This window comes from Poecile atricapillus, chromosome 9 (genome assembly GCF_030490865.1).
Source record: "Poecile atricapillus isolate bPoeAtr1 chromosome 9, bPoeAtr1.hap1, whole genome shotgun sequence".
Taxonomy (NCBI): domain Eukaryota; kingdom Metazoa; phylum Chordata; class Aves; order Passeriformes; family Paridae; genus Poecile; species Poecile atricapillus.
In genome coordinates, this window is record NC_081257.1 from 9,770,092 (window position 1) to 9,782,727 (window position 12,636).

At 46.6% G+C, this 12,636-nt stretch overlaps 1 protein-coding gene across 1 annotated transcript in view; it reads right to left on the bottom strand.

Moving 5' to 3' along the window:
- POC1A (POC1 centriolar protein A) overlaps positions 1 to 3,861 on the bottom strand; it is a 59,400-nt gene extending 55,539 nt beyond the window's left edge. The window contains exons 1-2 of the mRNA XM_058844857.1: positions 737 to 3,861; positions 241 to 383 (exon numbers count right to left, since the gene is read on the bottom strand). The gene's annotated coding sequence lies outside the window, so the exon portion shown is untranslated. The remainder of the gene's footprint in view (positions 1 to 240; positions 384 to 736) is intronic.
- Positions 3,862 to 12,636: the final 8,775 nt, after the last annotated feature.

Genomic DNA, 12,636 nt, shown 5'->3' on the forward strand with positions numbered 1-12,636 from the left:
GCTGCAACAGAGCTTTAATACTATATTAGTGGCTAGAAAATTGGAGGATCAGAGGATATTTCACTGTGTAGCTCCAGTCTTTTGCAAATGGATGTGAATCGTCCATTTAAAACACAGATTCAACAAGCCAGTTCCTAACATGTTCTGACCCTTAAATAGTGTCTATATTCAGCTTTTGACTTCAGCTTTATCTCCAGAAAATCCTCAATAATCTAGGCTTACTCCAAAAGTGAAGCTCACCAAGTATTCACAGAAGACTAGGAACAGCAACATGCAGTTGTTGGCAGCAGGGCAAACCCTCTGGGGTGAAGAGCCAGCACCCAGTGATCACAGCACCACCTCTCCCAACTCAGCCTTCAGGAAGTGAGTTATTGTGTTTTAACCTGTGAAAGCAGAAAGGGGAAAAACGGTGCTGGTTCTCACAGGAAGATGGGCAAGTCAAAAAAGAAAGGGAGGTGCTATAGCTGCAGTGAGTTTGGGCTGCGCTGCTTTGAGTTATCCTGAGGTATAGGAAAAGCCTGTAGATATAGGAGTCTCCTGCAACACCTCAGGCCTTCTCAGAAGAATTTATTTCCACTGCAAGTCACCCAGCTCTGCATTTCCTGGTAGGGTTTACTCCCTCTTGGAGAGCACATTCCTCTGCCTCTACCTTTCAGCTCAATGCCAGGCCTGCAATGTGTCTCATAGATAAACCAAGCCCTGGCAAAACCAAGCACATTCTTGTCTAGCACCATACCTTGACCCACTGATGAGTTCTTTTTTCATCATCTCCTGGAGATGTGGGAAGCAGCTGGAACCAGGATCCATGAGAGGAAGCAATAGCATTTCAGGCATTTCAAAAATAGAAAGATCAGAAAGGTTAGGCTTGAACCAAGTGAGGCAGACAAAGCACATAACCCCTGCCAGGAGGATGAGCAATGCAAACAGTGGATGCCTGCATCTGAAGGAAAGATTTTCCCGTCACAGCAGAGGAATATGTTTTAAGTAGCTGCCTTTTGGTCTTCTGTTTTGTTTACTCTTTCAAAGACAAAACCAAAAGTGACGCCATACCCTACTTTATTAAGTGCAGAAGGAAGCATCTGGGAACGGCAGCAAAACATGACAAAGTCCAGACTAGCCTAAACAGAGACATGCACAAACCGTCCTGCTCAGCCTGCTGATTATGTAGATATTTATCTATTACAGCCTCCTACCACAGCTGAACAGAAAATACCTGCTGGGCTTCAGGATGCTCCAAGCAGCCAGGAGGAGCACAGGGGGAATAACATCACACTCAGCTGCTCCTCAGGGGTTGTTTGGTCCCTTGAATAGCCACTGCTGCACAGAAGGACCAGACCCTCAGCTGCTGGGAGCAGATCCCACAGCCTCTGCCACAGCTGATTTCATGCTGGCTCCAGTTCAAGGGCTGTATGGCTACTGCCCAGTTGTCAAGCTCCTGGCAACTTCTAGCCTGTGCCAAGTAGAAGCTGAAGAGCAGAATGAGGAAGTGATCCACTGAAACTTGTTCTGTGTGAGGTACTTCCCCAGAGCACAAGAAAGGCATTGCCTGCCCAGTAAAGTGCCACACTAAACCTGGAGAATGGCCAAGCTCTGGTTCAAGCTGGCTGATTTGATCACAGAAGCCAGTACCTCTGCCAAGTGCAGGCACTGGCTGAACACTTGTAATAAGAGCTGAGGTGGCAGGCCAGTTTTTCCTAACTCCTGTTATTTTTATTGTGTATCTTTCAGTATTTTGTGTTAACCTGAAGAGAGATGGTGTCCAGTTTCAGGGGGTAGAAGAACTTCATGCTAAGAACATCCAGTTTTATTTTCCTACTTAAGCAGAGTGGTCTAAACCTAGTGGTGCAAACCTAGGTGCACCAAAAAGGTCCTAACTATAAGGCAAGGGGGAACTACTTCACTTGCTAAATCAACTGATTGAACAATTAGGGTTGGCAGCATTTAGTTCTGTCAAATTATCCCAATTATTCTAATTAGCAAATATTTTTTAGAAATTGCAGAGGTACAGTAAAGGACCAGCAGAGGAAGGGATAGGCTGTTTCAACTGCAACTGTCCTGACCTTCAGGGAAAACTCTCTCTAGCACAACATGGTTGCCATAAATACTTACACCATGACAAAAGATGTCAGAAATGCAGGCTGTTGACATTACAGGATACTCAGCCAAAGCAAAACCGTATGCCTTTCAAACTGAGTTTAAAGACCAGCAAGTTTCATGACAGTGTGATATGCTATCCCGGAGTTTAGAGGGCAGGAAAGTGCAGCTGACATTGAACAAAAATACGCTATTTTCTTTTAAGGAAGTCAGTTTCCAAATGACATGGAACTGTTGAACTCATTGCCAAGTTTCAGGTTTAAACTAAGAGAGTTCATAAAAGTTCATCAAGGCAGAGTTCCCCAGAACTTTTATTCTTTTAATGATTAACCGGTTTTTTCGTTTGGGTTTTTTGTTTTGTTTTTGTTGGGTTTTTTTGTGGTTTTGATTGTTTGTTTGTTTGTTGGGGGTTTTTTTGTGGTTGTTTTTTTTCCCCCTTAATTCCTGGTCTATATCCTCTGGCTCAGAGGATTGCCAGAAGCACAGTGCACACCAGCATCTTCATTTAGAGTCTGCTGCTAGCTGGATGGACATTTGCTCTGACTCACTTGACACATACAATCAGCCAAGACTGAAGTATTCATGGTTCAAGTGTTGTTTGTGCAAAACAAAGCCTCATTTGGCAGTGTGGGATTTCACAGGCTCATTTCTCAAAATGTCTTCTCAGGGCGTTCAGTTCCTCCCTCTGTCTCTTGTGAGCCTGAAAAGACAGACCACCATCCCCAAGGAGGGCAGACACAGAGCTGCTCTGCTTCTTGTTTGTAAAGTATTACAACACTGGAAAGCAAATGGTCTAAGCTCGTATGGAAAGACATCTTAGATAAATCCCTTGCACAGAATTAATCACACTGCTGTCGCAAGCACGGAGTCATGAATAAAAATGACCCAAAGAAGAGGAGGATGACAATTTTCCATCAGGGTTTATTTACTCTAATTATAAACAGAGATTCCCAGCTCTCTTAAGCTATGCCAAACAATAAGCACCTACCTGTGGCCTGTTATCTTAGCTGAGGACTATGCTAGAGCAGATTTTCTGCCACATATCTGGAGTGGGCTGCCTTGATCTTACAACTCCAACAGCAAAAGCATCATTTTACTGTTACTGCTGAATATGTGTTTATTGCACAGTTACAGAAACATTTCCTTGCTACTGTAAAGAGGTACCCTGATATAACCTCCAGATGTCATAAGGTAAAGGTTCCTGGTGCCAACCCCACCATAAGCTCTTATACCTTGTCCAGTGTGGTACAAAACTCTGCCCCTGAGCTGAGCTGAGGTCCCTGTTGTACTGGTGAAACCAGTACACAACTGATCAGGTAGACAACCTGAGATATCTGAATGGTTTTCTTAGGAATGGGTGACTGCTTACACAGATTGTGCAATTGCTCTGCCTCTGCTCTGCAAACACAGCCTGATGTCCAAACAGCAGTGTCTGTAACAGCCTGACTCTGTATTGACACCATTTGCGTGCGCTTTGTAAATAAACAAATAGTGACTCACAAGTGACAGGCGTGGAGAAACGCAGGGCAGGGGTTATAGCACAGGCTAAGTCATCACCTTCTCATCTGTCCAGGCACACAGTACAGAAGGGGCCTGGCTGCAGCAGGGTAATGCCACAGCAGCAGCAACCCTGGCTGCCAGGGCCAACCCTCACTCCAACATCTCAGTGACATTTGGCCTAACTGGCAACAGCATCCCTGGCCTGGCAGGATACCCCCCAAAGGTGGACATTCACACTATATCCTCACCCAAAGGCACCTCTTTCCCCAGCACTGCATGTCCCATCCACCCTTCATATTGGTACACTCAATTAGCACTAGGCAAGTGAAAAAAAGTACAGGATATACAGAGATTAATGTTTAACCTTTTCCTGCCTTACACTACTGGCAAATAGCTGCAAGCAATACAGAATTTTTTTTCCACTCATTTTCCACTCATTTCCACTTGGTGAGCAATTTTGTTTCCTCTGCCAGGCAAAGAGCTCCCTAAACAGCAGACCTAAAGAAACCTGGTGCCTCATGTATTTAGTATTTGGATAATTAGTTTTCCTCATGCCTGCCACAGTTCAAGTCTGCTACAGTCAGCCTGTTTCTTCGTCAGTGGATTGTAAGGTCTCTATCAACTGGCTTTGTGGTTTCAGAGATCTCTTATGAACCTTTAAAAGCTTTGCTGTGCTTTGAGCTTTCCACTGAACTGAAGCATGGCCATGTTCAAAGCCACTGGCAGGCAGTCAGCATAACCACAGTATAACAGTGTGCCCTCACAGAGTTCAGCTTGAAACAAATGCAAACAGAAGACAAGAGCAAATCATATCCTAGCCTAGCAAAAATCATTTAAAACACAAGGGAATTGCAAAACCAAATCTGAAAAGGCACCAGATCAGAAGATTCTTGTTTGTAGGCTCGTCTCCTTAATTCTTAGAGATGTAGCCTGAACCTCCACACCTTGAACAAAGCACTTGAACAGTTATGATCTAGTGACTGGATCTTCAGCCCTGAGCACCCAGAGCCTAGGGAAGCTCTTCAGTCCAAGTCTCCTTCTCCAACCACCAACAGTAGCCAGCCACAACTGCCTGGCATAAACCCTCCTGTCACAAGAGGAGAGTCAGTCCTTTATCCTTGCAGCCCATCACCGTGCAGGACAGCCTGGTACTGCTGGAGAAGCTGGATATGAATGGATGGCTGATTCATGCTGGGACACTGGGCTATTTTCTTGTCCCCCCAAGCACGATCTCACCCAGCACAAGAGAGCTGTGAAACCAGTTCCCTGCACAGTCCCACTCCAGTGGGCTGAACAACCAGAGATGTCAGAGGCTTCCTTGGAGGCTGTGATCCTTAAGGCTTTGTCTGGTTGTAATTAAGGCACCTCCTAGGGAGGATGTGCTGCCTGCTTTACCCAGCAGTGTCTGGGTAAGGCTGTGCAGGGATAGAGACAGAGGCTGCAAGGGCCTACTTTGCAGGCTGCAGAAAGAGCCGAGGCATGCTAAGACCATCACATTGAGGTTCCAGTGGCATCATCTTGCCTTCTTACCTCCTTCAACCTGCAACCAGAGGTGCACAGTCATCTCCAAGTCCTCCCTCTCTTGCCCAGCTGGGCCCAGCTCTGTTCCTCACTCACTCCTGCCCTGGGCAGGCCAGGTCTGTGCTGGGGCCACTGCACCACCCCAGAGGTGGAAGCCAAGATCTGAGCATTGGCAGGTTGGGGTGTGCAGGAAAGAACAACCCCAGGCTGCAGAGAGCTCACTGCAACACAAAGAGCCAAGGTGGTTTATCTCTTCAAGAGCCCCTTTCTTTTCCACAGAACAACTGAAGCTTCCAAGACAAGTAACGGGTGGGACAACTACTTGCTAGCAGCCCATATCATTATCCAAGACTCAGGCTGGTGTTTGCTTCAAAGACTCTCCATGTTCCAGTACAGCTCACCCACTGCCCACAAGTTTTACAACATCTGAAGCTACAGTAACCGTTAAACTGCTGTTCATGCTTTGGGCAAAACCCTGCATTGAACAATACCAAGACTTATCTCGATATTAGCAAAGCACAGCTGAGCAAATGGGAGATGTGCTCTCACAACAGGAAGCTGTGCAGAGCCCCAGGCCAGGCAGAGTGCTGTCAAGGCCCCCATGTCAAGGGATCAAGTCCAAGGGCCACCTAACCTCATCTCTTATCCAGACCAACACCAGACACTTCCCAAAGAGGTGCAAGAACCCCAAACTGCCTGCATAGGTTCTGACCTGGCCTCCAGCACCTCAGGACTGGTTTATGTCTGGACAGTATCACCCAAGTTTCTTGCAGGAAAGCATCCCTATTGCTTCCAACACCAGGTTGCCTTGTTTTCCATTTAAGAACCCGAGCTGAACGCTCCATCTTGCTAAATTTATGGTCCCACCAACTTCTGAAGACAATGAGACACACACAAGTAAGCTCAGTTAACCAGTGGCTAAAAGGATTTTCTCACAGCCCAATCATCCTTTAGTTAAGCTCCATGATTTCATGGCAACAAGCCCCAGATAGGCTGGAGACGTTGGGAACAGGAGGTTCTTCCCAGTTACCACACAATACATATTTTTCCTGGGTGGCTATTTGTTGCCACCAGTCGTGCTGAGAACAGCACTGTTCCCTGTGGCATAGTGGATTCAATTTATAATAAAACCAAAAAGAGAAAAAATAGGGCAGCTTTGACAAGATCTGCTTGACTCACCCCTGCTGCTGTGTTTAATATTGTTGTAGAATTGCTCCATGCAGGGAGCAATTTAGAAAAAGCTTGATGAGGAAAAGCTTGTGATGAGGAAAGCTCATCTGCTTTCCTTTAGAGCAGCTGCCTGCCCAGGACAGATGCACTTGTCACGTATGTGGAGATGGCTCATGCATACTAAAGGAACAACTCATTCAATAACCACACATTTATGAGACAGTTTCTAATCAAATCCTTCCTCCAAGCACAGATAACAAGCCATCCTCAACACTCTCACCACAAGTACATGACAGCTCCAGTACTCTGCTGTCTCCAACACACCACAGCCTCATTGTGCAAGGACCCACCAAGCCAGTGTAACAATCCCAGCCTCAGGGCACCCATCCCCTGCTAACTCAGAAAATCTTGTGCTAGGAATGTACCCTAATCCTACATCTTGACTGAGATTTCCAAGCTGTGTGCAGTACACTGGCAGATCACATGGCAGTGCCTCCAGCTAAGACACAAGCCTGCTGCCTGCTTCCTTAATGCTCTGCTCCATGTGAGTTCACAAAGCATGGGAGATGTCCTATTACTGCAGGTGAAAAAACGTCATTCTGTTCAAAATTTCATTGCTGTGCTGCTTCCTGAATTGACTTTTCCAGACTACCATGCTGTGATGGGGCAAGGACTGCCTACCCTCGGGTGAGACAGTGGGAGAGCTGTGATCTGCAGAGAGCTCTTCAGATACTAAATAGAAACCACCAATATCAAGATACTGAAGAGGAAGGACAGTCCAGTCACAGACAGATATGCTTTATCAAGCCAGCACAGCACATGCTGGTATAAAGCCAGGAGCAAAGGCTGCAGGAGGCTGTATCTGAAACAGAGTGTGCAGCTCTGCAAGAACCTGTGATCTGGGAAAAAGTCAGTGCACCTTCAAGCACAAGAGGTGGTGCCAGGAGCCTTCTGCAGCTGGAGAGGCTTCAAACACTCAGCTTTAGGCTGGGTGAATGGGGAGGGGACCCAGCAAACTGCAAGGCAGATGCAGGCAGAGCTGTCTGTTCATTGCACAGCCCACCTCCACACACACCTTTTCATCGCCAAAAATGCAGCATACTGAAATCTCATTTTACAATTACAAGATTGTGCTGCCTCACCCTGATTATGAGTGAAGCCTTTGAGTGATTTTAGCTTCTTCTGTCAAACCTGGCTGTCTCAAAAACATGGTATTTCTATGTGCTTGAAGGGAAAGAAATACCGTAGTGAGCAGGGAGAGAGGGGAGCTACGTTCCTGCTCCTGCCAAGAAAAAGCTGCAGCTCTCACCTGCCAGAGATTTGAGGTTGTCTCCCACTGAGCTGATATTTTGTAGGTGATTTGTGAGAGAAGTGAGCATAGTGAGGGATACTAAGATTTACTGCATCAGAGGCAAGTACAAGTGAAGTTGGACTTCATTAAACCTCTTGTGCACAGAGCAACTTGTCCCTTGCTTACGTTACAGTCAGGAGTTTATGCTACAGGCTTTCTCTTTTCTCAGTGGGTATCACAAGGTGTCAGCTCTGCTACAAGCATAGTGGAGCAGGGTAATGGCACCAGCACAACACTGAGATGAATTTTGGTTGAGGTCCCAGTTTTACTTTTGGCATCCAAAGGCATTTGCTTGTTCTGTGTCCCCTTTTCACCCTGGCAGGACAGCTGTGTCCCAGCAGGGACTGCTCCTCCAGCAATATGGCACCAGTCTCTGCTGTGCAGGCACATGACCAAGGTAAAGACCAGCAGAAACCACCTCCTCTTTACCAAAACCAAGCCCAAGGAAGTCAATAAAGGACAAACAACCCCTGATCACTGAAGTCAAGTTCCTATTGCCTAACTTAATGCACTGTTCCCTCAACACAGGGCACCCTGTGCTTGCTTTCAGGGTATCACACATCCCTACAGCCTCAGAGCTTCCCCTCTCCTGCTGCTCTGCCCAGGGTTGGTGAAAGAACAGGCCATGTTGCCTGACACCTCACCCAGGAAAACCTCCCATGGTTTTCTGGAAAGAACTGCTCTGTGGAGGATTCATGCTGGATGTCTCCTACTTTTGAAATTTTTTTTTTTTTTTCCAGTTGATGCTGACCTACATAATAAGCAGGTCACTGGAACACAAGAGATGTTTTTCAAGGCAGAGGAGAGAAGCCAGGTAAGCACCCCCACCAGGCAGGCTTCTGAGGACAAAGTGCTGATCCCCTGGGGTCCCACTCCACAGCCTCCTTCATGCTCCTCTATCCAAAACCAGCAGGAGCTGCTGGGATACCACTGGGGATATGGACAGACTGTGAGCAGAACATCAGGCTACTTAAAGCTCCCAGGGAGACTGAGGGGAGCTTCAGGAACACAAACCTCCCTCACGTGAACAGTATACAGGCCACGTGCAGTCCCCGTGCACGAGGCTGGGAGTTCATGCCTCACACAATGGCCTGGCTGTGTGGGACTTAATCCCTTGGGCAAGGCAGGCTCCCACCAAACCAGCAGCAACGGGAGGGAAGGAGAGAGCAAGAAGAACCCTGTGGTGCAAACCCCTCCCCAGCAGAAGGAAGGGCTGGGTTATAGCAGGTCTGCAGAGCACAGGAACACAGGATTGAGACATTGCCGGCTGGAACAGTGCTCTACCTGAAAATCTGGCAGGTGAAAAGCAGGGTTAGAAGAGCTTGAACTCAATTTACTTCTCAAGCTCTAGTCATCATTGCTGCTTCTTTATGGGGAGCATCCCTAAGGACTTGCCACAATAAAACACAAACTAGAAATGAGAAAGATTTGAGTAGCCAAGAGAAAAGAGGTCCTGGAATAACCTTTCAGTATCCATATGGTTTGAGGTATGGCAGAGTGGAACTGGACTGTCTCAGGATGTTGTATCCAGCACCATCCTCCCTCATCTTGCAGCCGATCTCTCCCCTGCTCCTGAACAGGAGACACCCCTGTGAAAGGTCAGTGCCAGCATATCCAATCCCCACACTAACTGTGGCACTGCAAGCAGGAAGCAGCGAGTTACCGACCCACAGGTAAAGCAGGGCTCTATCAGAGAAATGAATGTAATGTGATCCTTCCTGCGGCTCAGAGTCAGTCCCAGAGGGATACACAGAGCAAGTAACCAGAGCAGGCAAGGGTAAGAAGCTCTCTCAAAACAGCCTGATGGCTCAGTGAGCTTCAGGGACAACAGTGCAAGTCTGGTAACTAGGTCACAGTTATGATCCTTAATTAATCCTGAAGAGACCCCATCTGCCATGGGGAAAATGACAGATAAGGTGGCTCATTAAGCACAGAAGCAGGCCAGGGGTAATGCCAGACCCCAGCCAAGCAGCAGCTGGTTTTCCCAGCCTGCTCCCTGCCAAGTTTTTGCCAGCAGACACACCAGGCTCTCCCCATCTCCCCTGAGGAAGCAACAGCAACTCAGAGCTCTTCACAAGCCCCTGCCCAAACCACACTGACATAATCCACAACACAGGAGAGAGATGAGATTGAAAACAGACCAGGGCAGGCAGACATGAGGCTTCAGCAGAGGAGCTGTACCAAATCCTGATGGACAGCTGAACCTTGGATCCCTGAGCTGTGCTTCACCTGCAGCCCTGCTCATCTCTACATGTCCCTGTGCCGGGTGGGGTGTGCTATCCCAAGTCACTTCTTCCCACAGCTCCTTGGGAGAAGCCAAGAGATACCATCTTCTCTGCTTGGGCTGCCTCAGCTTGCACAGAGGCAGTCACAGCCCTGGCTGCTGCAAAGGGGCATCAAGGCCAGTGGAGAAAAGGGCCCAGCACTGCAGTTGTCACTAGGAGAGTCACACACTGGCAAAGCCAGGCTGTTCACTTGGCAGAAAGAGCTGGCCCTGGCCATGAGAGTGGAGAGTCCATCTGCCAACAGGGAGCAGAGACTGACTGAGGGCAAGGGCATGGGCGGCTGGCACTGGGGAGAGCAGTCTAGGTAAATGTCATCTGCCCTGGCACCTACAGCTGGTTGTGTTTTGCTTCTACACATGATCCATATGAATGTCTTGATCTCCTTAAATCCACTGGTGACAGGGAGATAAGACAGGATAATGTTGATTGAGTTTTCAAGCCCCGCTTCTGCTACCTGAGCAATTAAAAAGCAGCCACTGTCAGCAAAAACAGCAACACCATACAGAGCTTCTGAGGACTCAGCACAGAGCAGGAGCATTAAAAATAGTTGCTTCAGAGGAGAAATGGGTGACTAATAAGCCCTACACTGACAACTGTTGGGAGATGGGGGCAGCTTAGTATTAAAGCCATGTCTCTGGGGACCCTTATTAAGGTGTCACTTGTGCTCACTACCACCCCCAAAGCCATTGTATTCTCCAACATGCACAACTGACAGCACACCAGGGAACAGACACAATTAAACCAGGACAAGTAGAAAGGAGAAAAGCTGCCAAGTAAACATAAAACAGTATTTTTACCCAAGGAAACTTTGAAAATCAGAACAATCAAATTCACAGTATTTGCACCATCATTGTAGACATGCACTGTTCTCCCTCATCCAAGTGCAGCTGGGTGAGGGACTCCACTACTGTGAGATCATTCCATGAAAACTGGGTCACTGGCTATCAAACCCAAGAGACAGAGCCAGGACTTTGGGAAGGATGCACTGAAATCACTTCTTCCAATTAAAATATGAGCTTAGGAAGCATCTCTAGTTTATTTGATATTGTAATTAGAGCTTTAAATTTCAATTACTTGCTCAAAATCTCAGTGTTCTTCATGGTAAATAATCCTGACAGGGTTTTCACTGTGGAGGCAGTTTTAGGAACGAAGATGAAATAAACACAGGAAAGATAGGCACCTTGCCAAGAAAGAAGTACAGAGAACACAGGCCTCTCAGAGCAATCCATGGTCTCAAAGGCTGACAAGTGAACTCAGAGCTTGCCCCCATCACACCCCACAAAGAACAGCACAGCTGTTTGCTCTGCCAAGCACCAGCCTCCTCTCTACCTCTTTCAATCAAAGTGCAAGGCCAGGTGCTACACAGGCCCTGAAGATCCTTCTGGATTTCAGCACTAGAGAGCATAAAGATCCAGAAGGTTTGCACATCTTCACTCATTAGAATTGTTGGCTCCTGTGTTGTGGTTGAAACAGTGGCTGTCCTCTTTTCAAGCACCCTACCCTCCACTACAGTGGCTCATTCTTGCTGCAGGTGGGAGTGGATGAAATCTGCTCCATATCAGAGCCTGGCCAATAAGTGTGCATTGCCCAGCATGGCATCTCTCCCAAATATTACTTCTTGAAAGATATTGTTGCCTCACAAAATTCAGCTTGACAAAAAAACCCAACCTCACACCACCCTGGACACAGAGATTGCTCAGCACACTCCATCAGAGGCAGAAGAATTAACCTTTAAGTAGTGAATGGGCTGTGGAAAAACACTGCAAAGCAACCCAACCACCCCTCTACTTGTTAAACACTGCAACACTGCATCATCTGTGCTGTATTTGGAGATTTCCAAGTGCCAAAGAACTACAAAGAAATACAAAACTGCCATCAGGGCTTTTGGGGAAACACTTCAGCCACTGCCAGTGAGAGCCTTGTGCAGTGGAGCTAATTTGAAAGTTTTCTGATGCTACTGATGGCTGAAGAACCATCAATTATCCTTTGGCCCGAGTTCCCTCTCCACACAGAGCCACCACACCTCTGTCTCACAGGGCTCAGTACTTCCTCCCTGTGTGATCAATCATCCTTCCAGTGCCTAAAAGGGGTGTCTTACAACAGATCATCTGGTGTAACACTGAATTTTATTTTGTATTTATTAATGCATTATTAAATTCTACAGTGAAAACATAATGCATCTTTTTGAGAACATGAATTCTGAATTGCTTTTGCAAGTTCAACTTTGAAGCAGAGACTTTTCAAGACTAGAGGTCTTTAAAAAAGAAGATAAGGAAGTACAAAACTAAATTGTCAGAACTACACCCCAGTTTACCTAAAAGCTTGTGGGATGTCTGCAGGAACTTCTGGGTTGAAAGTCTGAAGAGACTAGATTATCTAATGATAATTATAATTATCTTTTACAATTAAATATATAAAATAATATAAATATAATTAAAGATAATTATAATTATCTTACAAAAGTCCCATAAGATCATCAGATCTCTCTGTAAAACCACAGCACACAGGTCAACCACTAGTGCTAAGCCAGCAGTAACCCTCCACTCTCCCTTGGTTTGCTCTTCCAGTCAGTGTGATATGAGAAACCAGGCACAGAAGTAAAGAGAATGACTTAACCTTGGGTTTGTATTTTTGCCATTTGAATCTTAATGTCTCAGCTGATCCCTCTCAACCTTTTTGTTGTTATGTAATGTTTGCTCTTCCAGCTCTTTTTAG